At 44.0% G+C, this 7,020-nt stretch overlaps 2 pseudogenes; one reads left to right on the top strand and one right to left on the bottom strand.

Moving 5' to 3' along the window:
- Positions 1 to 712: 712 nt before the first annotated feature.
- Positions 713 to 1,287, bottom strand: LOC127215562 (60S ribosomal protein L18-like; annotated as a pseudogene).
- Positions 1,288 to 4,470: 3,183 nt separating this feature from the next.
- On the top strand, positions 4,471 to 5,699 carry LOC127215556 (EARP and GARP complex-interacting protein 1-like; annotated as a pseudogene).
- Positions 5,700 to 7,020: the final 1,321 nt, after the last annotated feature.

Below are 7,020 nucleotides of genomic sequence, written 5' to 3'. Positions count from 1 at the left end.
TCTGATTAATCCCAAAAAGCTGCAAGATTCAATGTCTTTATGCTCACCCCAAGGCTACTCTGATTCATGGGCCTTCTACCACTACTACCTTCCCATAAAACTGACAAGGCTCTTCCCTATGGCTGCTGTCCTCTCTTCTTGAAGACTGCCTGGCCGTTTGTTCCCTCAATAAACTTTTCAAGTTACCCATAAAGTAGTCTAGTTTGATGGTTTTTACCAAGCCTTCATTTACCACAGTTTTCCCATGGCTTGGTTAGGGATACTATTGCTGTGATGAAACACCACGACCAAAAGCAAATTGGGAAAGAAAAGGTTTATTTTCCTCACAGCTCCATATAATAGTTCATCATCAAAAGCAATGATGGCAGGAACTCATGCAGGGCAGGAACCTGGAGGCAGGAGCTGATGAAGAGGCCATGGAGGGGTGCCGCTTGCTGGCTTGTTCATCATAGCTTACTCAGCCTCCTTTTTTTTTTTCAGTGCTCTTAAGATTTATTTATTTATTTATTATGTATGCAGTATTCTGACTGAACGTATCACCACAGTCCAGAAGAAGGAACCAGAACTCATTACAGATGGTTATGAGCCACCAAGTGGTTGCTGGGAATCGAACTCAGGACTTCTGGTCGAGCAGCCAGTGTTAACCTCTGAGTCTTCTCCCCAGCCCTGTTTTTTTTTTTTTTTTTTTTTTTTTTTTTTCCAACATCCAAAGTTTCTTTAATAACAGATCCAGGGGTTAGTTTTTGTAGCCACGGCTGGCCCTTCTGCCTCTGGTACGTTCGAACTTCCGGCACTTGGAACCGACATACGGTTTGGTATGGCTGTGTGGGGTTCCTGGGGCCTTGCCAAAATGCTGGTACACCTCCCGGCCCTTGCGAGGTCCAGACAAGAGCACAGTGCCATGGCCCTTGGGAGACTCCAGGGCTAGCTGGTCAAAGGTGAGGATCTTACCCCCCAGCCTTCAGGATGCGACTTCGGCCCGGCTACTCACCCTCAGTGCACACACCTTCAGCTTGGGCACTTCGAGAATGCGCACATCATCTGTGACTGTCCCCACAACCTTGTTCTCTCGTCCAGGAAACTTCAACTTTCGGATCATCCGGGGGCAGGGACAGAGGTGGCCGGTTAGTGCGACTCATAAACAGCCTTTTCTGCACAACCTGATTGAAGGTGGAGTTGGTTCTTCTGGCCAGAAACCTGTGCAGCTTGACGAGCAGCCGCAGATAGATGTCCTGGCTCCTGGCGCCGAAACTTTCGGTCCTTGTTATATCGAATGTCTACACCCATGATGGCACCTCCTGTTCTTTCTTTTAGAACCCAAAACTACTAGCCCAGGGATACCACCACCTATAATGGGTAAGGCCCTCCCCCATCAACCACTAATTAAGAAAATGCCCTACAGACTTGCCTACAGCCAGATCTTGTGGAGGCATTTTCTTAATTAACTTAATGACTTTAGCTGTCGTCACAAATCTAGAACACCCCCCATCCGATTGTTTGTACTCTGCTATTTTCCTCTATTACTCCCCCCCCCCCACACACACAACAGCAATGGTCTCTTTTTAATTTAATGGGTTTTGCAGTTACTCCAGCATGTATTCTGATATCTGAAGATCTGGAGCTAGGAGCCTCAGAAGATAAAAACATGAGATGTATGTCTTTCTGATCCTGGGTTACCTCACTCAATATGATCTTTTTCTAGTTCCATCTATTTACCAGGTTAGACCCTGGAGAAGGATATGCAGAATCTGTCTGGATGGAGTGGCTAGATCCTCCGTGATTTTCTTAAATACAAATAAAAGGACCTGTGAAAATAAAACTGAATTTATAATCAGATGACCTAAAATAGATTTATTTATTTATTGGAACTGGGTGTGGGAGCAATGAAGAGCCTAGCTATTAATATAGCTTATATATGTACTAAGAGCATCAGAGCTAACAACTGCTTTAAACAAGTTAACCTTTAGCAGTCACTCCTACATGACCCTTTGCCCTACATTCCTTGTAGTTATGGGAAGAGCAGCTGTTTAGGAATTAAGACAGACCCACAGCTGTGTCAAGATAGCCGTGGTCTTTCATAAATATCTTGAACTAACACTTTGTAATCAAAAGTCTCAAATAGCAGAATTCACTCTCCTCAAGGTCTAACCTCAAGATTGTAAAAATTCATTTAAACCCCACCACCACCTTGTATGGTTTTCTGCTATAAAAAGAAGCTTTGGCCTCTCCTCATGGCCATAGCACTAAATCCGGACTTGCCGACTTGCTTGTGGCCCTAGCTAGCTAGAATTGGTAGCTGGCCTGGGGCTGGTAATCCATTTCTGGGAGGGGAATACGTAAGATCTGGCCCAGTGTTGGGGAGGTAGGGCATAGGTACAAGCATCAGATTATAAAGGACTCACACTGGTTAACTTTGAGTAGAGTTCCAGGCACACACTCTAACACCCTGAACGACAGAAACAGATACCATTTCTTTTTCTTTTATTTTGTTATTGGTTGGGAGGCAATCACACAATCAGATCCACATTGCCAGCCCCAGTGATCAATAGGTTGCAGAAAGAAGGCAAGGAGTAGGTGAGGGAAAAATTGAGCCAGGCCATGCAGGTTAATGAGTGTAACTGATTAGCAGTCAGAATGCTCCTCTATTTATACATAATTAGTTAAGAAGGGATAGATTCATAATGTTCTAAAACATAGATCATATCAATTCTGTTTTCGGAATTGTGTTTCCCTTCCTGTGACAAAACTGTGACAAAACAGAGTTACCTTTTACTCATCAATCTCATAACTCAACTTTTAAGACTCTAGAGGCATATGACAGCCTATTCTCAGGCTGGCAACTCTTGAGGATTCAAGGACACTAGACAGACAGAAAATCGCCAACCCAGCCCAAGGAAATTTCCAGGTCCTGAGCAATGTATTATTAACTATTAATGATTAGAGTGTCAATGGTCCCAAGAAAAATCCTCAGGTCAAAGCTACTGCAGTTATCATTCAGTAACAACAGTTATATTTTATATATTTATAGAATTTACTTACATGTCTAATCCTGGCATTCTTTTGTTCCTTAGTCATATGACACCACACTGACTCTGCAGGAGTTAACAAGCTAACTTTTCTAAGAAAGGGAGGTCCTGACATCTCATTCTTTGTTCTGTTGTGCCCAAATTCTGGACTTCAAAATCACCAGAAGACCCATTGTGATGCAAAAGCAAAGAGTCTTTTATTATTTAGCAAGATAACTGTTCCCTCATCCATTCAGCACAGTGGTTGACCTGAGGGGGCCATAAGGCGGGGAATTTATTGGGAAGTGTCAAGGGGTACATAACAGTCTAAGGGTTGGTGTGCTTCCGGGCTTGGGGGACCTGTCCTGTGTTGATTGGTTAACTGGTTGCTATGGCCTATAGGCCCTCCCAGGGCAGTTGCTATGCTCGGCATGTCTCTGTTATACCACGTTTGCCATAAAGCACCCCCAGAGCCTGACAGCTAACTTCTGATTGGTTCCTTGCCACGTGGAGGGTATCTGACCTCCTAGTGACTAGGGCAGATCTGGCAAGGTCAAAGGGATAGAAACTTAGCAAAATGTGCTGAGTCAGAGGCCTACATGTTCCTGTATGTTTTCTGCAACCTGTCATGGCTGCTAAAGCAGGGGGCTGGGTGAGGGTCTGGTCCCTTCAGCTTGCTTACTTGTTTTGTTTTTCAAGACAGGGTTTCTTTGTAGCTTTGGAGGCTGTCCTGGAACTCATTCAGTAGACCAGGCTGGCCTCAAACTCAGAGATCTGCCTGTCTCTGCCCACCCAGTTCACTACCTGGTGACACCTCATTCTTTTATCATCTTTCCACACCATTTTTGCCCATCACTGTTAAGTCCCTGTGTAGAGCACAGGTAACTTCAGTTCATCTAACTTTGTTGCTGTATATGCCACACAATTGCCTGAGTGTATAGTAGAAAGAGGCTTGTAATCTGATCTGTAGCCAGCTCCTCTAGCCTACGGAATCTTGTTGCCCATTTTAAGTTCACTATGTTTTGATTATCTTGTTCCTGAGCAAATGTTGTGGCAGATGTTTTAAGAGTATCTCAGAGACTCATAAAGAGATCTCTGGATATTTCGGGGGGAACTTGAGACAGGCTATCTCTGTGTATCTCTGGCTGTCATGGAACTCACTCTGTAGACCAGGTTGGCCTCAAACTCAGAAATCTCCCTATCTCTGCTGCCTGAGTGCTAGGACGTGACACAATTCTCTACCTTCTTTATGTGCATCACAACCTGCTAGGCATAAGAAAGACCTTCAAGTAGATAGGAATATCTCCCTAAAAGTGATGGGGGTTGTATACTCAGGACTGTCCTGAGTTAACTTAAAAGCTTTACTCCTGGAAGAAGCTATAATGTACAAATATTAAAAGCCCCTCCAGTATGCAACATGCAGAGAATAAAATGAAAAGTGAAAGACAGTCACAGCACTGATCATATGGTTCAGCTTTGCTGGATCTTTGTCTCTCAACTGTGCTGGGTTTATGATTTTTGCTATTCCCATAAGATATGGCTGCATCACCACATCATAGATTTTGATGATAAAAATAACATAAACCAGACAGTGGAGGTGAACACCTTTAATCCCAGCACTTGCTAGGTAGAGGCAGGTGGATCTCTGTGAGTTTGAGGGCAGCCTGGTCTACAAAGCAAGTTCCAGGACAGCTAGAATGGTTACACAGAGAAATTCTGTCTCGAGTGGGGGGAATGGGGATAATATTATAAATAAAAACATTCTCATCCATAAAGTAGGTGAGATATGACACATTAGTGACAGCCCATCAGATAAAGGTATCCTGGCCAACAAAACATCAGACAGTGGAGTCCAGTGCGTGCAACCATTTGAAGGATGTACAATGAATTTGAACCAAGCAGCCAGGGAGTCTCCCAATGACTCTGCAAGCATTGTGCAGACCTTGGAACTGTTCTGTCACATTGACAACAGTGGCCCACTGCAATATGGCCTGCTTCATATGGCAGCTGATGGATGATGGAAAGAAAGTCAATTCCCTGGTGGACAACCACATCCTTCTGTAGACTTCCAAGCAAGTTCAAGCCAGGAAATGCTTGAAGGGGACAGCTGAAGCTCATTTACTGCAGTGCATTGGAGCTCTCATGACTACTGTGCCAGGTGGTCACAAGTAACACTACCCTGAGAGGCTGGAACACATGGAATATGAGCCAGATATACTGCTGAGAGAACATCTATGGGCAGCTGGTATCTTGACTTTGACTTCAATGCTGACATGCAGTATTATCTCACTCACCAGCTGTAGAAATGACTACAAAGTAAAGTTCTGGGACACTCAGCTCACGAAGACCCTGTAGGATCACTCCCTGGGTGTGGAGCATCTGCTACAATCACTCTCAGTCACTGACAGCAGTGTTCTCCTGTTCAACAAGGTGTCCATTTCCTCTGGTGTATAATGATGTCATCAAACACACACACACACACACACACACACACACACACACACACACCATGGAGAGAAGAGAAAGGAACCCTTATAGGACAATCTTATTGACATTTTTGAGGCACACAAAGACAGTATGGACCCTTTGTATTGGGCCTCAGATGACCCGAGGCTGTTTGCTTCCCTGAGTTGTGACAGGAGGCTAGTTATCAACAGAGTCCCCAGGGTACTTAAATATCACATACTGATCTAGTGGCCCAAGGTACAGCTGATTGGTACTTGGCAGAGTCTCAGAAATCTGCAGCTGTGAGATAATTCCCTTTGCAGACAGATCCCTCCATGGGAGAACCAACATTGCTTCCAACAGGAGCTCTAGGGCAAACAGCTGAGCTTCTATCAGAAGCTCATCTAAAGTTGTCATCACACTGTGAAGAATATGCCTAACTCCATTTTGAAGGCAGGAGCCATTATGCTGTATTGTTAAAAATAAGTTTCTATTACTGTAAGAGTTGAGTTGCTCTCTCTGTTTCCTGGAATCTGACATTCCCCAACCCATGACCTTGACTTGTTTTTGAGAATATCCTTACCCTCCCAAATTGCATGGTAATCACATGATTTTTTTTTAAATTCCCTTATTATCCTATCATCTCCCTTCTGTAAAACTACTCATCATTTCACTCCTTAAAGAGGATCCAAGAGATGGATGCTGGGCTGCTCTCTTTAACATAGCTTGGGAGGCAATAGTTAGCCAGATCTTGTATGTACCCCAATAAAAGAAATCAAGTCGCCTCAAATTTGACTCATATTGTGGCAGTGGTCTTATACTTGCCTTTGGAATTAACATTTCCTAGAGAGCCCCAGTAAGATTCAAACCATCCACCCAAATTCTAAACTTAGACCTTCGCTCTGGAACTCCAAGTGGCACATACCTTGAAATGTTCCAAGGCTGCAAGACTGCCTTCAGTTCAAGGACTATGGGGTAAACTTTCATGCTAAGAAATGCAGCAAGCATCAATGGAGGTCTCCTGGTATGTTGGTCAGACCTACAGTCTGTTTTGTGGGATCTCTACCTGGGATGTGGAGGGGGTTTGAGGGAACCCCAATTCTCTTCTGTCTATGGCAAAAGCAAGACATTGCACCACCCACCTGAGGTTCTTGGTCTGATTTTATGTCCTGTTTGTCTTTTTTTTGGTGGGGGGATTCATGTTTACTGTTCACTTTCTGTCTTGTACTTTCTGTGTTAATTGGTTTATTTTGGACTTGGTAAGACTGAACTAACAGACAGTATGGGTAATAGGATTAGCAAGTCTAATAGCCCTCTAACCTGTATTCTAAAGAATTTTGAAAAACTTTACCACTTATAGTTAAGGAGGTTTATGATTATTCTGTCACCAAGTGTTGCCTCCAAACATTCTGTGAAACTGAATGGCCCACATATGGAGTTGACTGGCCCTCCCAGGGTACTTCAGAGTCTCAGATAGCCTGGGCAATGGTTAATGTCACCCTTGGTAAACCTGGCCACCCAAATCAGATTGGATACCTCTTGCCTTGAGCTGAAGCAACTTCCAACCCAC

Source organism: Phodopus roborovskii, unplaced genomic scaffold (genome assembly GCF_943737965.1).
Source record: "Phodopus roborovskii unplaced genomic scaffold, PHOROB, whole genome shotgun sequence".
Lineage (NCBI taxonomy): Eukaryota > Metazoa > Chordata > Mammalia > Rodentia > Cricetidae > Phodopus > Phodopus roborovskii.
The sequence above is the reverse complement of the archived record's forward strand: the minus strand, read 5'-3'. Positions and strand labels throughout refer to the sequence as shown.